Source organism: Nipponia nippon, unplaced genomic scaffold (assembly GCF_047370975.1).
Source record: "Nipponia nippon isolate SJK-2023a ecotype South Korea unplaced genomic scaffold, ASM4737097v1 scaffold_1, whole genome shotgun sequence".
Taxonomy (NCBI): domain Eukaryota; kingdom Metazoa; phylum Chordata; class Aves; order Pelecaniformes; family Threskiornithidae; genus Nipponia; species Nipponia nippon.
In genome coordinates, this window is record NW_028262290.1 from 116,441,463 (window position 1) to 116,463,990 (window position 22,528).

The following is a 22,528-nucleotide window of genomic DNA, read 5'->3' on the forward strand; positions in this document are numbered from 1 at the left end:
TGGTGCCTGAGACCAGTAACTGCGAGCAGCATCACAGCAGGAACTGACACGACTTGCTGCCCAACCTTCCCAGGTAAGCAGTGACCTCCCTGCAGGGAAGGGAGGTCAGACCTCAGGAATGAAACACTAGGACTGTAGCAGCCACAGAGAATAAACACAGAATAAATGAAAAATTTCCACTGAAGTTTTTGCAGAGGTGATATTCCCTACTTTCCCAAGGATTCTGGATGAACCTTAGAGAAAGAGCTATGGGATGGAGAAGGAAGCGGGGAGGGAGAAGTGCTGCTGTTAATTTGGCATTCATTTGAAGGAGCTGAACGGGAGCCAGAAGTAGTACAGATGGCATCTCAATTCCTCCTTCTTTAGAAGAAAAATGTATTTTTAATACAGTAACTTTTTGTTTCCATTAAGGCATTTTTAGCTGTGAAATAAGGACAGTTAAAAGCAGTAGTCAAAACCTCAGCTTTTAGATGACAGTTCTGAAAGCAGTTTATTTCACAAAGTGATGGCTAGCAATACACACATGCAGCTTCTTCAAAGCCATAACAAGGTGCTGGGCAGGAAGGTTGGAGGGGGTTGGTTGGCAGGCATCCTAGGGAGGAACACTAAGCAACACAAAGGAGACCATACTGTTGCCTTTGCATAGGGCAGGGGGGAGTGTGGAATTTATGTTAAATTATATATTCTACTTTGTTCTTTGCAATCAACACTAGCTCTAAGCCTCCCCTGCTACACAGTGTTCCAGGAAGCTGCCTGGTTTTCAGACACCCGATTAAAAGTCTATCTGACAGCCATCAAGGCTGCAAATCTGGAATTTTGACTGCATTTCAAACACTGACTCATCTCATGCAATAAGTAGCACAAGAACCTGAAAGGGACACGGGTGGAAAAAAAAACACCTGGTGGCAGTTTTGGAGTTTCTCACCTTGAGTAGAAATGCAGGCTGTGTTTAAGGGCAAGATTTTGTTCTGACGAGGGAAGTCGGTCAACATCACAAGCAAGGATTTGCAAGGAGGACTAGCAAGAAGGACTAGCAGGAGAGACTGGGCAAGAAACATTACCCAACACAAAATACTGCTAGAACATTCTCTCATTAAAAGGGTCAAGTTCAGATAAGGTATGAAGAACCTCAAGGCATGTTAAAAAGCCACAATTTGAGTGCCTTTGAGTTCCCACAGTAAGATACTCTTTGTAAAACTGCAGTCCTCAATTCCTTGTCAGATGGCCCTGCGTTATACTAATTTATTTTGGTTCCCAGTGGCTAAATCCTGGGGCATCACAAGAGAATGGAATGCAAACATCTTGTGGGGGAAGGTGAAGAGGGAAAGGAAGGAGCTCTGAAACCACATCAGGCATTAATTTTGTAGCCTACAGACTACATAGTAGGGTTCCGTGCATACCCATGACTGCACGTGATTGAGTGGCCTAGGGAGTTTAAAACCTTAAACTTTCTCAGAGCTGGGAAGAGGCAGAAATCCTACCAGAGCCCAGTGGGTCCTGAAGCACACCAGAGTCCCAAGAGACTTGTATTAGGAGTACTGCACTGCTTTATCAAGACCTCATTTCTCTCAGCTTCCATGTTCAGTATCCCAAGCCACAATACCTTGACTTGGACCAGTTCTGATATTCCCAACTCTGCTGCAGTCTACAGCAGGGGCAGATCAACAAACAGCATGAACTGGTGGAATCCAAAGTTAAGAACACCAGCTTGATGATACCTTCTAACACAACTGCATTAGTTCTATCTGATAGCACAGAGATTTACATTTCCAGCTGCCTTCTCCCTTTCTTCATGAGGAAGAAGTCTCCAAGGAGCAATGACACCATTAAAAAAAAACAACCAAAAGGCTGAAACACATCAAACGCAATTTAATAGTTTGTTTTCCTGCATGCCTCGTGTCCTTCCACAGTTCATGTTGACAGTTATGTATCACCCTATGCTTGTTACAATACTGCATGAAACAACCATCTCTTACCCTCCCATACCTGCAGTGGGGTGGCAGGAGTGCCAACAAAAACGCATATCCATCATCAATATCATTGACATGTTGGTGGATGACAAGATTAGTAAAATAGTTTGGATGGTACTGTATCATCACAAGGTGTTCCAGATTCATCTGAGCTTTCTGACACTCATCAATTCTGCTCAGCACCTATTTATTTTAATGGCAAGTAGCACTTCATAAACGAGGTATGCAATACCATAAGTTGCCATTCGAGTTTATTATCAATATTATCAAGATCAATAACTCATATTACCAGTCCATATGTGATATCATTACTGTTGTTCTTGTTATGCTAGTTTTGGATAGCTTTGGCTAAAGGTTGGGGTACAGAGCCTTGGGCTTAGGGAAGGGGATATTTTTAAGTTCCACAATGGTTCCTTTTATTTGACTTGGTGTGCATCATTGCAGCTGACTACTAACAGTCAAGCCTGCATATACACATTGAGCATCCAGGATATTTTACTTGGCCAAGCTTACAGAGCTGCTGGCATTGTAAATGCCTGCAGTTAAAAGCCAGCCACAACATACAAGCTAGGAGAAATGGGTATGACACAGCCTCTACGAACAATGTATAAGGTGGACAGCTAAAAAGCATGGGACCTGTGGGAAACATAGATTGTAAATTTCCTTGATTCTCTGCAGGATTTATTATTTATTTATGCTCCAGGTGCAGTTCCTGAACCCTATCAGGCAGTCACACCCCAGTATCTCTCTCCTATTTTTAAACACAGTTGTGAGAAATACCTGAGTCAGCCTAAACTCTAAAGGCAAAAAAAAAAGTGAATGAACACCCTACCATACAGTCAGGGAATTTCGCTGCTGGTTGGTAGCTATATATGCAGTTGGAATAAGAGCTCCTTCAAATCCTTGATTGTATTATCTAGCCAGAAGTCTAATATTCCAAACATAAGAATATACAGATTATGAATAGCTTTCCTGATCTAGAAAAGGTTGTTATAGCTATCAGAGTATGAAAGCTGACCAAAATTCTGAATTTCTGCTCTGTGGGAAACTCCAAAACAAACAAAAAATAGTTTTCATTCCTGTGAACGCATGAAATGGCAGTTCTGAACAGAAAACTGTGTTGAACTTTCAGAAGTACTACATCAGAACCTCCAATTATTTCTTCCACATTTGGCAGGGATATTCATTATTTCATGACAAATAAGTAGTACTGCATAATTATATATTACTATTATTGATGCCAGTATATGGATATTCCATTATTTTCAACATCCTCTAGGGCAATTTCTAATTAGTACTGTTTGGAGAATCTCAATTTTTTTTTTTCTATTAAATGGTTTGACACAAAAGCATGTAAAATAAAGTGTTCCTATATCTGTAGCAGTAGAGATGACAATATATTAAAAACAAAAAATAAAAATGAACGTGTTTCAGAAGTTCACTAATTTTTGTTTGGGAAGTTTCACATTTAATTTTTTTTCTCTAATTCTTTATTAACACAGGTAAAATTTTGTCAGAAAAATGAGTTCCAACAAAATAAACTTTGTATGACCATATTTGCTTAGACAAGCCTAATACATAAATAAATCCAACAGCTGTATACACCAGCCAGCAAGCAAAGCTGAGATGCAAGCACACCAAACACAAGCGAGACCGCTCAGCAGACACTAATCCCTGCTGGGCAGAAGGAATTCTCAGGTACCTCACAGCCAAGGAGGAGGACATCAGCTCCACACACGCCTGTGTGTTTCAAGACCTCCCCTCCTTCCAGTAACCGCTTGGGCAGCCAGACTCTTCTCCGATATACTAGAAGAAGAAGACAGACTCCAAAACTACATGCCACTAAATGCATTCCTAGTTATGGACAAGCTATCACCTACTAAACTTGTTTAAAAACAAGTTTACAGGAACAGTGTAGTACATAAGACTGGGTAAACAACCATCATTGCTCAGGTATAGCCTCCATTCTCATTAAAAGTTTAAGCAGTGAAGGGGAAAAAGCCCAGAGCGCAATTAAGATTTTTAGCCAAAGCTTCTGCTTGCTTTGTACAGCACTGGCTCAGCACGAACAAAAATCCCACCTCGCCCTGGCCCCTGCTCTGCAAATGAAGCACAAAAAACAGAGGTGGTTAATGAATACGCTTCATTTTTTTTGCCCATTATCAGCACAATGTTGCTTGGCACAGGTGCACTTTAACAATGATAAATATGGGAAGTTCACATTGATTAATTACTCTGATTTTCACATTCACCACCTCACACTAAGAGAAGGGGGATCAAGCTGTTGGAAGTATTTCTCCCTCCATCCCCTTGATATTTTGTGCTGCCTTTTTTTTTTTAAAAAAAAAGGAAACAAACAAACATTAAAACCCTGTTTCTCAGCACCTATTTTTAGCTGTAACATTTTGGGGCTTAAAAGAGGAATTGGATTACCTTAAAACAGCTCTAAGAAAGGCAAAGAAGGATTTAGGAAAGCTTCTGAAACAGCAAGTAGTTGTTGAAAGACAGCCACTTCCTTATCTAGAGGGGATGTGCCACCCACCCATCTTCATAAAATATCTAGGCATTTTCTACCTGATAGACACAATTATTGCCAACATCCTTAATATTCTTCACAGAAGTAGAGACTCCTCAGGTCTCAGCCAACAGTATGAGGAATGGATGGTAAATATTCCAGTATAAATGCTTTCTCAGAAGCAAAAGGCTTAAAAGGAGTCCTGAAAGCACTCAGATTCAAGTGAACTCAACATCAGATCTGATCCACCACCAGTTCCGCAGACCCACTGCCTAAGGAATATCAAGCAAGTTCAACACTGTAACATGTTCTATCATAGTTTCCACAAAATAAGGCTTTCGGGACTTAAGCAAATAATTTTAAAACTGCTGTCAAAACTTAGACCTGCAAATCCACAGTCCACATAATACAGATGAGTCTAAAAATCAGACCTTTCGATTCAACTGTTAAATTCAAGGTTATCTACATCCAGGTCTGAGGTGATGGCTGGCATCATCTATACGATGAAGAAACATTTCCCTCCCGCATGGAACAAAACATGACAACAATGGCTCCTCAATTATCACTCAAGTTCAAAACAAACAACCCACCAGAGTAAGACAAATGTGACTTTAAATATAAATAAAAACACAGATGGAAAGCACACTTACTTGCTTAACATGACAAGCCTCAACTAAGTATCCTTAATTAAATAAATGTGGTTTTTCGCATCTTTTGTGTCATCTAAGCCAGACAATAGCCATCAAATGAACCACAGGAAGCTGATGAATCTGACAGTACCATTTTTATTAGCAAAGTTATTCAGCTACCAGTATCAAAGCATCCCTGTTGTTGTATCACACCAGGTCCAATTAGACATTTTGGAGAGGGATGTATTTTGATTTCGCCGCCACCACCACCACCAAAAGGGAAAGCGAGCTAGACACAACTACATGATTTCACAAAATTGCAGGAAGGAAATGCATAATATATATGAGAATACACAGACAGTATTGCCCAGACATTCTGTATTCTTCACTCTAATTAGCTTCTTTGGAGCAGATTGCTTTCAATAAGCTCAAGAAAATTGAGCCTGATTCACTGGAGACAATCTGGGTTCAGTTGTTAACCTGTTAAACAAGGAAGCTTCTTTAAAACATACAACATTAAGAAGTACACTTGTCAATAGAAATCAGGGTAGCATCAAGATGTCAATTGTATTTATTTATTTATTTTTAAGTACCAAAACAACTCAAAAGAGGAAAAAAGCTACATATTTTGTCACTGATTAACAAAGTCAGTTAGAATCTACCTGAATAAGACTAGAGCAGAGATACCAAGTGCTAATGGTGCTGCAACAGTTCCTAAATTTGGATAGAATCGACAATACCATTAAACAAGTGCAGATTTATCCCCAGGCCCCAGGGATGTTGCTGGAGAGCACTTGGTGGGGGAGGGAGGCAAGAAAGACAGGCATCCCATCCCCTTGCCAGCTGATGTGATTAGGGCTGGTCAGCCTGCCCATTCCTGCAGAGGCTGCATCTGTTCCTGAAAGCAGTTGCATTAACACAGAATCATATTCCTGCTTACCAACTCCAAGCTCCTTTCTAGTTGAGGTGAGCCAAGTCCCGATAATTCTCAAGCATCTCCTGTTGCCTCAAATGACACTAGAAGTGGAGAAAATATGCCTGTCCCAGAGGTCAGAGGACTGAGATAATGAGGTGTATATATATTGGTATATATACACCAATTTAATAAAATGTTCTAACAGTTTCAGAATTTTGTTTCTGTTTTCCTTTTAAATCAACTTTTCCATTATAACACAGAACAAAAGCAAATGAGAAACCAAAGAGTTCTGCTGACTCAGATGCAGTTAGGTGGTTTTAAATTCTCCTTTGGGGAACTCTGATCTTCTTCCTTAGTATCAGTTCAAAATAAAAGGTATCAAAACAAAGGTATCAAAACAATCAAGACATTTTTAAAATAAGATTTTAATCTTAATGCAGAGAACTATATGAAAGATAAATTTAAGCTACATCAAGAAAACAACGACTACCTGACGCTGCTAAGATTGATTTTGTTCTATACTTTGCAGTTTTCATCCAATACAATTAAATTGACTTATATTTTTCTTTTCTATGCTCAAAGATCTTAGCCTTTTTAGTCTCCCAGGGTCCACACAAGGTATAATGGACTATTAAAATCAATGTTACGGTCACCTATTAGTCAGCTAATAACAGGCACAAGCAATTATCTGAGGTAAGGTATGTCACTCACAAAGGGGAAAGTAAAACCCTGCTTCCGATTAGATAGTAACAAGCTGCAAAAATATTATTTTACAGAGGCATAAAAAAAAAAAAAAAGAGCTTCACTACAAAAAAAATTACTGAGTACCTTAGTATTCCTCATAGAAGAGAAACCATTATGTGTTACTTACACATACAGAGATGAAAGAAATTTGAAAGGAGGGATGCCTCTACTACTTTTCCTTTTGGACAATTATTCACAACCCTAATGTTTCTGTAACTGTGTGGTAAAAGAATTCACCTCGTTAATCCAGCAGGAAACTAACCCAACAAATGCAATGACTGTCTTTCTTCTGGGGTAGCGTGTTCAAATAGTTTATGGCAAAGTTATAAAAGAGTTCGAGCTGATGCAAGGAGTACACAAGACCACACAGCCCAGATCAGGGCCCAAGGGAGGGGAATGGTGGAAAAGGCAAAAAGAAGGAACAGTCTGCCCCACTTTAGTGGCCCCAACCCACTGCATCATCTCAGCTATACTGTCTAACCACCCCCACAATTTTATGCTCGGCAAGCAGAGAAAGAAGAATGGATTCATCTGCAAAAGACTTAATGCCTAGGAGAACACTAAAAATATTGTGCAGTCCAACAACCAACTCGGACACTGTAGGGACTAGAAAACAATATTTGACAACAGAATCATTGCTGAAGGTCCTATTGTGAAGATCAAGACAGCCCTGTAATTCCTGTCAATAGTTGTCCTCTGGATCTGATACAACTGCATGGTAACTCAGGTGAAGAGAATTAAGGAAATTTTTTCAACTTGGTAGATGAGCCGTTTGTCTAATGGAAATCCATACACGTCCTGTAATAAAGTTTCAACGGTTATTTATGTTAAGTGCCATGTTTTCCTCATACTTTGCGGGATTACATGAGCCCATTCTTTAGGCATGAAGAAATAGCTCACCTTGACACATGAGTAAGAAGGTACCACACAATAGTAGAAGCAAGAGAGAAAATGAAGGCAAGTCATTTACAAGTGATTTAAATGGATTAGGAGCACTAGACTACTACTCTCATGTAATCACCAAAAGAGACCTCTCAATCAAGAGCTGTGACATGAGTCACTTAATCAGCACATAATCTGAAAAGCAAGGAGAGGGCTTTGCAGCAAAACAGTCTTTCAAAGTAGCAGTGATCTAGCCAGCTCTGGAAAGGATGCAGATGTGCAGCTCCAAACAGCAAAGGAGAATGTAGTTAGTCTGGTTTCCATGCTGGAATTCTTTTCAGTTCTTTTAGTACATGATCTTGATCATTTTTCCAAATATACTTGTGAGGGGAAGGGGAGAGAAGACTCCTGATAACTGACAGCTTGCTAACAGTAAAGTAATAGGCAGTAACAGATACTAAAGATGAAAGATTAGAAAGGAGAAAAGAAGAGGGTTTATGCCAGAGAAGCAGTAGGATGGGGTTTGGGTTTATTTCTTTTTTTTAAAGGTCTGGTTTTGGCGTTTTTAAGACTGTTTTCTTCCTTCAGACAGCACTTTTGACTACTAGAAGCACCATCTCTGAATTCCAGCCTAATTTGTCAAGCAGAAAGCATCCACATTTCTGTAAACATGAGAAGGAAGACTCTTTAATAATCTATCCAAAGCACAAATTAAGAAAAGAAAAAAGCCTTGAAGTTACCTTTAAAGGCAGAAAGTTTTAGCTACACAGAAATAAGGAAATAAAAATTAAGGCCTCATTAACTCAATGTTTGACATTAACTATTGTATTTGGCACGTCTCATGCATTCCTACATACAATAGCTGTTTTCCAACTAATCTAGAAAAGTTATATAAGTAGGTGAATTGATATTACGATGAGACAGTAAACTCTCTCTCCTCACTTGTATGCATCTAAGGTATAAAACTTTCATTCTACATTAATACGAGCTTTCAGTTTAATATCGTATAAGCATCCAAGAATGCTGCTGTGAAATGCTGTCACCTCGGAGCAGATGTCAAAGACCTTTATCCAACCCTAAGCAGAGCACACTCTCAAGACAGGTGGAGCTTTAAATATATGAAAAGTGTTTAGGACTTTGATACACACTTGTCTGTGGCAGTGAAAGATGCTAGCAACAGTTAGCTATCACCGTAGGGAAACGCTGCCACCCTGCCTGCATAGGCAGCAGGAGGGAATGTATTCTCACTTCTCCCACTTGAGTGCAAAATCTGACCGCTTGCTTTACACTTCTGATGGGTTGGAGCAAGGCTGCCAGACGCTGTGTTGAACAGCCTGAGGCTCACAGACACATTCTGACTCTCCTCTTGGGAAGGATGAGCACCTGGGAGAGTTAACTTCAACTGCTGCAGCTCATCTGTCAACACCTTGGTGGAAGACACACACACTTATTTTACCTTGAAACAGGGATAAGTTAAGAGGATATGACTGCAACTTTGGTTGGGAAGCAATGATTTTTTTAATTATTCAACTTCATCATTACTATACCTAAACCAAACATTAAATTATAATAAACAATGCTGTACTTTGAGACAGAGTCAAGAATGATTTATTGGGGAAAAAGCAGAGTTTTGAGTAGCTTACAACTATACCACAGATTATAAAAAAACCCATTGTGGAGCAGAATTTAGCCTGCCTTTAAAAAAAAATATTTTCAAAAAACACCCTTCCAGATTTAAGCAAGGTTGTCATGTTAGGTCTGCAGGCAGCTTGAGAACAATAGTGACCCAGTCCTCACCCCAGGGGGCTGGTAAACACTGAACTTTTACAAAAGCTTTACTTAAACTCTGGTCTACAATAGAAAGTTACATGGCCATCTCTGTAGGCTAGCCAGTGTTGAACATCACTGTATACCAACTGCGAAGATTCCTAAAGAAATCCACCTAGAAGATGAACATGACATAAGTTTGAACACAGCGGATGTGGAAATACACTTCTATCAAGCACCAGAAAGCACATTACTAGAAATGCAAACTTCCTCCTCCTCCTAAGGGGATAACTGTTTGGCAAACCCTCAGGATCCATATGCTTACTTCCAAAACCCAGGATATCATTTTCCAGCACAGACTGACAGTTTGGAGCAGCCACAGTAGTCTGAAATATCAATAATTTATATTGATTTATTTTTTATTTGGCACAAAAGCTACTCCTGCATGGACATTATGGTGCTTTAGGCCACACTTACATACAGGAAAAGCCCATCCCTGTAGGTAACTTAATTGAACCTCAAAGTGCTCAGACTGCTTGTAGACTGCAGTGTATCAAGTTAAACATGAAATACCTTCTCAGAAGTTAACATGGGATTTTGAGCCATTCCTCCCATTCCCACAGTACTGTAGGAACCAGAGGCACAATTTGGTGGAAAACTGGTGGAACGAGGAAGCCGATGGATGGTGCATGCACACATGCCAGGGTCCCTTGTTCCAGTGAGAGTCACCATGCGGCACTGTAACACAGGTTTACAAGACCTCTTCTCTAGCACCTGAGCACTGCTTTGGCAATAAAGCAGCACTACTGCCCTGGTATGTAATGTTATTTCTTCAGAGAGTGGTGTGGCAAGCAGAAGAAAATATCCTTCCCACTTTAATTTCCCCAGTGGGGATCAACTTTGCAGGTAAAGTTTTTCATTAAAATCCTATGGCTCAATTTCCTGCAGTACCTATGTATGCTTTGACCTTATTTCCAAGAAGAGACTGAAAATCTGGTTCAGGCTTTTCTTATTCATTTAGACTCAAACACTAAATAAAACTAGTGAAAGGCATCATTTAGGATGAGCCTGATAACTAAGCATCAGTGAACTGCCTGGCTGCTGTATGCAAGATTCAGGCTTGATCCAGGAACAGCACAGCTATTCATTGAACCAAATGAAATTAAATACATTGTTGGGTGATGCTCCCAGTTTTTCAAGAGCAATTCATTGACCTACACTAATGCTGTGGGCTTCGTTGTCCAACCTATTAAGCAAGATCCAGAAGCAAGCTCTTGATTATTTCTGGCCCTGAAATTTCAGGCAGGCAGCAAGTGACAGAATATGAGGTGATTAATAGCCAGCAGAAGTAGAAAAATGTAGGTTTCTGTAGGTAAAAGAGAAGTTCTGAGATAAGAAAAAACTGCTAGCCCAAATATATATGATATTTCAAGATGGCATCCAAGAACCACCTGAGGACTAGAAAGCCTTCGAAACTGCATTACATTGGATCATGCATAACACATTCAACTATAAATAAGCATCTCCTTCCAAATGTAAACAGAATTCTTCCTTTCAAGGACAAATATCAAACAGAAAATAAGCATGTCTGCATAAGAGTTGACCTAATCTTCCAAACCATAGCATTTGACTTTTGTCATATGAAATAACTTCCAGTTCTTTTAGTGGCAGCAATCAATACTGCCTGTTTCAATTAATCTGAAGCTAAATCAAATTCGGAACAGTGTCACTGGTGTGATGACTGACAAGAGATGACTTCTGTATTCCTCTGCTGCTCCATAATGGAAACCAGATACAAAAAAGCCAAAGTTGCCTTTATTCTTGTGTGGTTTTGGTTTTTTTTTTTTTACCTCTATTGTAGAGAAACTTCTCTAAAATTAATTATTTGAATAGAATTATATTAATTACCTAAGAATAATTATTTAAATGTCATTCACAAGAACCAGAATAACATCACACAGAACTAAACAAAATGAAAACATTATTTGAAATCCAAACACATCAGCAAGTCATTAAAGGAAAAACATTTCCCAGCAAAATCTCGATTTTTATTAAAGGCATAAAAATATAGAGATGCACAGCATCAAATATTGTATCTTCACCATGTCATTTATCATGTAGCACTTCAAATGAGAAGATAAATGAGAAGTGAGATTTAAGGAGCAATACCTTGAAGAAACAGGTGCATCCTTAAAAGTTTATCCTATCTTATAAGTGTTTATCTCTAATGGTATTCAGGATGGTAGGAATAGAGGGTATCTCAAAATTTTTTCAAAGCAGAAGATTTTAAGTGCATTTTTATATCAAAATTTGTGTTCAAGCATACCTCTGTTTACTTTCTGACTTAACCAAAACAAAGAGTATTCATGCCATTCAACTAAACATAAATTATTTTGGCTCTTAAAAGGAGATCAATAGTGAGCATCTGCTTCATTAACATACAAGACTTTCTAAAAAGAAAGAAAAATCCCTAAAGAATGGGAGTGACTTATCTTCACACCTTATTACTACGGGTACAGCTCCATTTAGAGTTGAACAAAGCAAATTAAGGATGACAGTTTAAATTGATTTAGAATATCAGTAAAAAAGAAATTATTTCAGTTTAAGACAGTATTCATTTATCTTAGTTTTAGCTAAATTTTTGGTGAAGCAAGGTAAATAGTTTATGTATGTTTGAGATGCATGCTGTAGAATTTCTCTGCTTCTCAGACAAGGGATAAACAATGGCAGACGGGTGAAATTACACATCTGCAACTTGTCTTTTCTTTATTGTATTTTAAAGAATTGGTATAAGCTAGACTGAAATAAGACCTCCATATTAAAAAAGAATATTCTTTTAGCTCTTTGCACCGATTTGTATCCCAAATATCACAGTAGCCAGGTAAGTAGTTGGCTGTCTGGCATTGCAAGAAATAACCCTTTCCCCAAGGACCTTTGTGATCATAAGACACAGTGATCAGCAAAGGACTTAGAGTTCTTGCTTTGTTTTAAGGAACCTGAGACATTTTTCTGAACTAATGTCTGAAAGGCCTGAAAGCCTTCACTCATGTTGGCAAATGCCTACATGATGAACAGTCCCTCCGAAGAGCGAGGAAAGAGAGCTCTGCTGGGACAAGGTGCTGCTCGGTTGGAGCAGCAGCAGCAAAGTTTGATTCTGTGATAAGAGAGAAGAGGAATTCTCTCATGACAATCTCTAGGACTCGAGCTTTTTCTGGTGCTGTATTAATTGGGCTTAAACTCATATTCTCATAGGCACGACAGAAAAAGAAATACAACCCCTGGAAAGAGAGATACACTTTTCAGTAAAGTCCCTTTAGGAATCCCTGCTGGAGTCATTTTCCCCATTCCCCCCCCCACCTCTCAAACAGAAAATCTATTTATCATGACATATTGAATTTAATAAAAGAAAAATCCATCAGGAAAACCAAAGTGATGGGTTCCTGTCCACATGCTGGGGAAGCTGTTGCCAATTTCAATCTGACAAGAGGCTTCCAAGGCAGGTAGCCATGGGACTACAGCTGGCTTGAGGAAAGATACACATATTCAACACCAACAGAGCACAGACAGCCAAGGCATTTAGCCTCTACAATGACTGAGCCTCCATTTTTTTCCTTGGTTTTGCCTGCTGAGAGGAAATATTGACAAGAGCATCCTCCAGGCAGGCAATCAACAAACCAAAACATTTCATTTAGGGTTATTTTGAAACTGAGTTCATGAAGCATTTTTTGTCACAAAAGATTCCAGGTTTTACTTTGGACCTAGAAAAATACCATGTAAAAATTCAGGGAAGAGTCATGAAAATTATTAAAAAAATTTGACCTACTGCAAAAAACAAACAAAATAATCAGTCTAACTGAGAATAAAAACTTAATGACGACTTCTAACTACCTGCAAGACAACACAGAAACCCATAGTGGAAGGATCTCAACCCAACAGACAAGTGTATAGCAAGAACCAAAAGCCAAAAACAGAGATAAAACCATCTCAGACAAGGAATAAACCCACATGTTAAGTGAGGATCATTTGCCATTGGGACAGTTTACTAAAGTTTATGAACACTTTAAGCCAAACAGTCCTGGAAATTTTTAAGCCACACATCACTGCTAGCCTTAAAAAGCTCCCTCTAGTCCATCTGGTACATAATTCCTAGACTTACGGCTGATTATCTCATCCTTCTCGCTTGCCTGTAAAACTGTGGGATGTAGTGTGTAGACAGACAGACTTCAGGACATCTTGAACCTAGTAGAGGTTTTCTTTTATCACAATAAATAAAGTTACAATAAACAAAGCATCATCATAAAGCCCTAACTAAATAAAGCTTTGGATAGAGAATAATTTGTATATGTGACTAAGTATTATTTTTGAACAAGTTATCTATTGTAAAAGGCTACAATGTTCCTGCAAACTCTGACTAGAGATTTATGCCTGTGCACATCATCATGATCATTGACACAAGGGTCCACCCACGCATTTCAGATTACAATAGCAGGGCTTCTGGTTTTGTCTAAGCTCAACGTGACTGTACATCACTCCTCCTTTTGGCACTGGGTTATTGTGTTTTGATTGTTGTGTATTTCCATACCCACTGCTGTCTGCTACTATCTTCCCCTCCCCCTGCTTCTGGTAAAGGACTGAGACAATACACATTCACTGACAAAGAACTGAAAATTATCTGTCTTCAAAACATGACATTTTCTCTAGCATATTGCAATGCCAAAGGAAAGCACACTGTTCTGGTAAATACAGAAGAAAAGGATATTTTAACAGCTGCTTCGCCCCCCCAGTTTTGAATTTTCACCTCAAGCAGTGCTCTGGTATTTGCATTTAGCATCAGGCACCAGCAATTAACCTGAATGAAGATACCTTCCCTCCGGTAGCAGAGAAGGCAAGAATCACTTCATGCCAATAGAACCAAACATTTAGACAACAGCTTTTAATCAAGATTGATACCCATAATGAGAAAAGGGCTTAAAAACTAGCAAAGCAATAATGCACATATTAGCTTTTTGATTGAACATGCTGATAACCTCAGAAAAAACAATTACACCAGTCAACCTGTAACAAACATAATGGGACTGCCACTGTCACAGGGGGGTTGACTCAATCAGTCCCAAATCTTCACAAAGGCAGACACCAAAATACTTGTGTACCCCCAGCTACATTACTGCTCTTTTATCCAACGCATTTCATCAGAGGTTTAGTCTCAAAGACATTGCTAAAAATTTTTCCTCCTCCTATTTTAAGGTATAATTGACTTCTCTAAACAATATACTATTATGCTAACCATTTATTTTTGTAGGCAAGAGAATAAACGACTGTGTTTTCATTTTTAATGTATAATTCCAGCCCAATAATCCTACTGGGAAGGTTTTTAATAAGACATGAAATTTCAGAGGAAGAGAAAGCAGTAGCATGAATGGCCTATGCCTATTCCTGCTACAGTACTTGTTTTCAGTATCTGAGGTAGAAGACATTTAGCGCCCTTTGGGTTTTATAATTTATTTTACAATTTCCTACTAATGAGTATCAAGGAATGTAGCTATGTCGGGATATGGTGCTAATTAACAGCGCTATTTAAACAGACAAAGTTGGTCTGGATCTCAGCTGAGTTCTCTCCCAAGACATAATTCAGGTCTCATACTCATGGCATCTCTGCACTTTTGCAGAAGACTCCAATTTTTCCCCTTGATTCCTCGGTCACATAAAATTTCTGCAGTTTGAAATCTCTCTTGGCTCAAACTGGGGAGAAAGGAAACTGCACAATTCTTCATGGTTAATCTATCCTTTTGAGTTTTATGCCATGAAAACATGCAACGGAAAACAAGGTGTTCCAACAATCTGCTGCCAAAAATTTTCCATTAAATAAGTAGTTTCCCAGGAAATGTTTTGATTTTCTGAACGGAAAACATTCAGCTGGAAAACATGCAATAGCTCTATTAAATACCATGAAAATCATTACAGTTTTGTTAATTTCTGTCTGCAGCAGTTTGCTAATCAGCACCGAAGACACACACACTCTGGGTGACTCAGCACTGACAAAGAACCACAACAGTACGACATCAAACATCCACATAGTGACTGAGGGATTTAAGATGGGGCATAGATTGCAACTGGGGGAGTAGATGGCAATCCAAGCTCCCCTTTCTTCTCAGTAGTTATTCTTGTATGCTTCAACTCCTTCCCCTCCATCCCATATTTCACTTCCCCATAGTCAGCATGGAGTTATACCAATACTTCTATTTCTGTGTTTAAACTGGACTTTTCTCTCCATGCACACACACTGTATCTGAGCGGTTGCTTCTCAGAGCTGAACTATATTTCTCTTGGTATGTTTGTCACACAAAGCACTCAGGCTAACATTCACATGAGCAAAAGGCACACACAGGGAAGCCTCACACACCAATACAGTCATTATCTAGCTCAAAACCAATTTGTTTGCAATCAAGCAAGGAGTTTTAAAGGAGTAAGTGTTTCACCTTGAGCAACAACCCTGTAATAAATCTCATTTTCATCATTTTCACAAGACCTTTGGAAGTTTAGTTAAAGTTTAAGCATGCAATGAGGACAGAGAAGAATTTCATCCAGGAAGACCAGCTCAGTTGAGCTCTGTGCAGGCAGCAGATGTCCCAACAGCTCCCACATCCTCAAAACCCTCAAAAGAGGCAGCAGTAGCAGCTCTACATACTCAGATTTCATGGGGAGCAGGCGTTAGAGGGATCTGACTCAGACTGTTCAGTGACAGAACAGAGACGTGAAAGACTGTCCTCAGCACCACGCTGCAGCTCAGCACCGCTTGATTCAGTATCTGCATAGTGATCAAGGGGCTTAAGCTGGGTTTTGACACCACGAACTTCCCCTTCGTGCCACCTTGGTCAGCAGCGTGACTGGATACTGAAGTCAATGAAAAACAAAAGCAGTAGTTTCTCACGTTCCACAGTTTTTGCTCAGAAGCTGCAAAACAGATGAGTATAGCAGGAAGCATCACAGGAGATCAGTGATCTGAGCAGATACCAGCATTTCCTTTTAAAAATACGCTTGTAATCATTTAGTTTTTAAGAGAAGTACATGCTTGCACAGGATGTTTCACGATTGTGTAGTGAACCAGCTGTCTAAGGAACCTTATTAAGGAACCTAGTATAATACACTTAATATGGAATTCAGCTAGTTAGCAGTATAGCTATACTACATTCAGGCTCACAAGAAATACCTATCAAAGGACAAAAACATCTAATATTCTCTAGCTCTTTAGAAGGGATGGGGGAGTTCTGCTTACAGCCAGAGGTCTAAACAGTTCATCGAGTTTATTACTGTAAACTATATAACAGCAGTTATATAACAAGTTTAATTTTTCATCTCAAGCTCCAAATGAATTTCACTGAAATGGGCAAAGAAATGTCACGAGTTCAAAAACAGAGATGAAGTTGGGTTCTGTTAACTTCTCGGTATTTATTGCATGAAGAGGTAAATATTGACAAAGATTAAGACAGATTAGAAGAAGGTTAGCAAGTCAATATGTGCCTTGAAGGAAGAGAACACTTGATATTTATTAAAGTCAGGGTAAGTTATCCAGAGAAGATTTTCCTTTGCTTTTTGTAAGGCAAAGAGTGTGCTGGCTTACAAAGGACCATTCGTTGCTATCTAGCAGTTCATTTGCCTTTCACCAGTGTTTTTCTATGCTTTGGGGGAAAAAAAATTTAAAAAAACAACACCAAAAAACCAACAAATTTTCTCCCTCTGGATGCTTACAGAACATTAGCTCCTTCTTGCCTCTGAGCCAAACAGCATGTGTTCCTATGTCTGTATTTTTACTGGCACTGTTGCTATCTCAAATACTGAGGAATTTCTCTTAGTATTTAAGCACATATTAAGGCCCATCCATAACTAACAAAGCATTTTGGCACACATCTACATGCAAGAATAATATTTTATTTCTTTGCTGAAAGAGGATTTATTATTTATCATTCTAACCTGGGAGATAAGTCAATAATGAAAATGACGGTATTGTGGAAAAAAAACCATGTTTCTCTCCATTTCCTTCAACCAAGGTTTCCAAGTACTAGATTCACCTTTAGGCCTAAGTTTATTAGCAATACCAAGTCTTTAGTTTGAAACCATTTTTTTTCATCTTTTAACAATTAAAAGCTAGTTTTATGAAGTCAGAACATTGTGAATTACCAATAACGGCCAAAACTGGACCCAAAAGCATGAGTTTCACTTAAGTTTTGCATTTGGTTTCCAGTTTTAACACCACACTGCAAATATGAAAACTGGAAAGCAAAATTTATGAACACTTGCATGTTTGAAGACAGTTTCTTTCTCTACCATTTCAGTCATTTTTTTCACATGTATTGGAGGTGACTACAAAGAAGGCAGCTAGTTACATAGCGGACACCCAAAGATTTCAAGGTGTCTTGTCATCAAGATACTGCTACATGAAGCAAATGAGTCTGATTAACAGAGATAAGGTCAGATCAGTATGTATGAAACTTAAGTCGTACTTAAAAATTATGTCCCTGGTGTTCAAATGGAATTCAAAAGGAAGATAACACCAATGTTTGACCTACCTGTGGATTCTGCTCAACATTGTCTATAGATTTTGGCCAAGAACAGCATTCATTACGGTGTGAGAGCAGCAGGTCTGAGAAAGGATTCTTGAGCCATTCCTGAGGAATGTCACAGTAATCACAAAATGCTGTAAAATGGAAAGATGAGTTTCTAGTAAGGAAAAAGTTACAGCCTCAAGATTCAACAGCTTATTATTGTAAGCAAAGAGCAATAGGTATCTATTTAAAAATAATATAAGCAAAATATAACAAAGTCTTTCTCCAACTAGAAGTTTAACTGCAAAAAAGTTGAAGGTTCTTTTTTAATTTTTTATTAATTATTTTTGCATTTTCTCCAGAATAGATTCCACACAAGTGTACAGAATTCCAATATGTATGGGTGAGATATAAGCAGTCTTCCTGTATTGCCAAATATTGTTTGGGGCAGAAAAGACAGCTCTGCTGTCCCAGAATGGAATGGCTAACTTCTTGTGTCAATGTTGGGTTTTTTGTTTTGTTTTATGATAACAGATTGCTAACCTATCCTTTAGTTTCTAAGCAGGTGTCTGCTTTTTCCTGGCTCTTCTCTTCAACTGACTGGTTTGGCCTAGGTGTCCCAGTGAGAGAGAACTGAAAACAAGACTGCTGTCATGAAGTGTCTGCTATGCATAGATGGAATGATATGACACCCTGAAGATGCAAAAAAGCTAGTAAATACTGTAAAATACAGTTTCTTGTAAATATGTAATTGTACACAAACCTAAGTTGCTTATTCCTTTAGGAATAACGTTTGAGCATATACCGATATGTCCGAAACAAGACACCACGCTTCTCAGACCCACAAGATATCTTTTTAAGTTCCTTTCTCTAAGCAGTGAGGCCCAAGGAGGACTTCTAGGACAGTATTTGAAGTTTGCATTTCAGTGATTTAACTACAGGTCAACAGAACCCTGTGTTCAGGCCTACCAAACAAATTATCACAAAGTACCTGTATCTTCAATACTATATTCTCAAAGTATCTTACAGTAACAATGTACTATATATGTTCCTATACCTGCAATGGTTACCTAAACAATTCCAATCTGCTTTTGAGTTTCTCTGAAACCATATTCATCCTGTGAAGCAACATGTCTCCTTTACTGATAAGTATATGGAAGAACTGTCACTTAAAATAGTCACTTGCCATTAAAAAAAGCTTTTACTGCTGTCAAACTCCTAATTATATTCTTGAAGTTGCCCACAAAATACTGCTCAAGAACAAAATGAAAAGCTCGCAAGGAAGTATCCTAGAAGAAAATTTCAGCATATGTTCCAAAAGCAGCAAATGAAGCAAGTACTGCCTGAAGAAGCTTTTTCAGGAACATGTATTCAGACTGCTCAATGAATTTGCTCTTATTGTAGTCACATCACATTGGAAGTTGTTAAAATAGCTCTACAAAACCATCATGCATGTTGAAACAAAACAAGAGCTCACTGAAGCTGCAGAAATTCAGCTAACGAAGAGTGGGCATAAATCTTACAAGCTCTGCTGGAATCAGCAGAGGTCCATCTGTAATAACCCCCCTTGTCCATCATCCCAGCAGTGATCTGCACTTCTTTCTTCCTTTATAGACACCACTGACCCACCCACACTACCCCAACATGCTGCATAACCCATTTTATCCTCCATGCAACAGTCTTCCCTGCTTGTACAGTCCTGCTTTGGCAGCCTTCCTACCTACCTCAGGCAACACAACTGCCAGTACCCAGTTTCTCTGGTCTCGGTTCAGCCACCAAACCACAGGCCAAGCTGTAAGGCCTGAGCTGCTTCCAATATATTTTCTTTTCCTTGTTGCTCTCTGCCCGAGCCCTGCATATTGAAGAGGCAGCTAACAGTTAGCCATCAGCAATCAGCTGTGCACCACCTGTTCCTCTAATCTCCCGACAATCTTCCCTGGATTAAGAAGAAATTTGATGCACCCATAACCAAGTCAGGGACGGAAAGGCTGCTGGAGACATCACATAGGCATAAAACAGACCACCACAGCTCATGCAGGCAGGCAACCAGGCCTGGTAAAACCGTCAAGTTTCCCCTTCGTATAACTGTCCACTCCATGCCAGAGACTCCCTGAAACTTCAAGCAAAATGTGCAGAATGAGCTGGGACTTCAACATCCCAGGACGCTGTCCATTTACCAGCCGAGTTCACAGTCCACTAAAACAGGATACAGCCATATTCCGCAACAGGGTTTAATCCTGTTAAGTAATTATTTCACCTGCAGTCTAGGATATTAATACTGATAGACTCCTATAAAACAAAGTCATTACTGATGCCTTAGAGGTGAATGTGTACAAAGTGAATGGCAGCTATAAATCCATCAGTATCTAATTGTTGCAGTCTATATACCAGTGTATTTTTTGCCCTCTCTTCTCCTTCTGTCAGGTTTCCTTCTTTCCCTCAGTCAAAGATTTACTTTTCCCAATAATTAAATTAGATAAATTTGAGCCTAACTGAAACTAATTTTGTATAATATCCCAAACCATTTGCATAAGGCTTCTAAAAATCTCCAAGCTATTTCTCTAGGCGGTGGGGTAGCTAATTATCTACCTCTCCAAGCAGCCTTCAAGGCATCACAGATCATGTGTTTAGAAGATGGAACAATTTCATTCCTTTGCAAAAAAAAGTGCCCATTACAGTCCTAATGTATCATGCAAATTCCATGTTTCCACAGAGATTAAATAATTCACCCTCCATGGAATATATTTGATCATATAATAACAAGCAGACATGATCATTATGCCCTGAATATCATCATTTAGGGAATCAATTCCTGAACTTTTGGGATATGCAAATCCAATTGATTCTTGAACTGTGGAGCTCTCAAAATGAGCTGAGACTTCTGTTAGCATACAAATAGTCACCATCCCTTTAGGCTGGGCTGTGCCAGTTTATCTAGCATCCTCTCACATACACAACTGATTCCATCTCAGCCCACTAAGATACCTTTTTCCACAACCAGTTGGTTTACAAAACCTAAACTACATTACAGAAGTATTCTAATTATGACCATTGTTCAGAAAGAGTAAAGGATTAGAAACAAAGGAGTTAAATATGAAATTGTTATTCACAGGCAGTGTGTCTCTGCACATTCTTAGAATACAGAGTTAGCTATTCAACAAAAATCAGTCCCTCAGCCAAAGCCTCTCATCGACACAGCGAACATCTGACTGGGGCTGACTCACAACTGGTTGTTTCAGACTGCGGATGGGCTGAGCTCTTGTCTGACTATATATGAGCATACTGGTAGAGCTCACCAAGATCCAAAACATACAGATCTCTCACAACTCTTCCACAGTGGTGAATTTCAACTCCACAACAACAAAATTAAAGTGGTGTGTTACTAAAGCAAGACAAACAAACACATAACAAAGTCCTGTACGCAGATTTTTTTTCAAGTATCCAAATATAAAGCTGTTCATACCCCAGTCTAAGACTACAGTTCTTATTTTACTTGAAAATTAAGTTTTATTTAGCCTCCAGGTGATAATTTTGTTCCTGGAATCTACATTCAAGCAAAACTCCTTTTAAAATTAATATGTCCTGAGTATAATCAAAGAACTCTCATTCCACAGGTGGCCGAGAGTTGTGGGCTCAGGTCCATACCCCTTCAAGGCTTGCCTACACTGGGGGTGGCGGTGTGGTGGGGAAGATGGCAACTTGGCATCTGATGTAAAAGAGACCATTACACTTTAGAATACACCACCTGATCAGGATTAACCCAAATACACCTGCTAACATGTTTTAAAACAATGCCCATCTTGAAGAGAAGGAGGGCCTTCACCCCCAACATTAATACAAGGGAAATTTCACAGAGTAATTTTCATCAGTGTTTTACCGTTCCCTTCAGTGCTGAAGACACCCCAAGACAAAGAGCTCAGCAGAAACCTATTCATAACACAAGAGACATCAGGGATTCACATCATAAAGTCACAGTGCCAATTTCTGTCCCAGCCTATCTTTAGGAAGAGCTTAAACCATAAACAATTCACCAAGGAACATCTACCACATTACATTTACAACCAGAACAAAAACATTTTTCGTTCCTTAGGGGGCTCAGTTATAACCCCTCAATTAAGTTACAATCCCAGTCTCATGTCCTGTCTGTCTAAATGACTTACTGGGTCTGGCACAAGTCAACAGCAAACTCTCATGCTATACCAAACTCTCTTCCCTTGGCATTCCATTAGCCACAGCACCTGAAATACAGATCTTAAGAGTAATGACTTCTAGAGACCCAAATATAGTCTATTGCAGTGGGAAAGAACAGTATGAATTATTTTTCTGAAGTTTTGAAACCCTCAAGTGCCTTTGCACCCTTGAGTACACACACAGAGAAAGGAGTAACTGATGTTTTGGAATACACCTCATCCATTTTATGGCTAGAACCTAAAAGCTATTATTTCGTACACAGAAAGAGGCAAAGTTCTTGCTGTTGCTTTTAAGCAAATCATGTTTATTTTTACAGGGTGGAAAAGTATTTCCTCCTGACACTTGAATATTTCAGTTCAGGCTTCAGCTGTCTT

General features: G+C 39.0%; 1 long non-coding RNA gene across 1 annotated transcript in view; it reads right to left on the reverse strand.

The window, feature by feature from the left end:
• Positions 1-5,256: 5,256 nt before the first annotated feature.
• Positions 5,257-22,528, reverse strand: part of LOC148057571 (uncharacterized) — a 51,679-nt gene continuing 34,407 nt past the window's right edge. Inside the window, exons 2-4 of the long non-coding RNA XR_015707108.1 lie at positions 17,988-18,115; positions 6,055-6,131; positions 5,257-5,594 (exon numbers count right to left, since the gene is read on the reverse strand). This is a non-coding gene — a long non-coding RNA (uncharacterized LOC148057571). The remainder of the gene's footprint in view (positions 5,595-6,054; positions 6,132-17,987; positions 18,116-22,528) is intronic.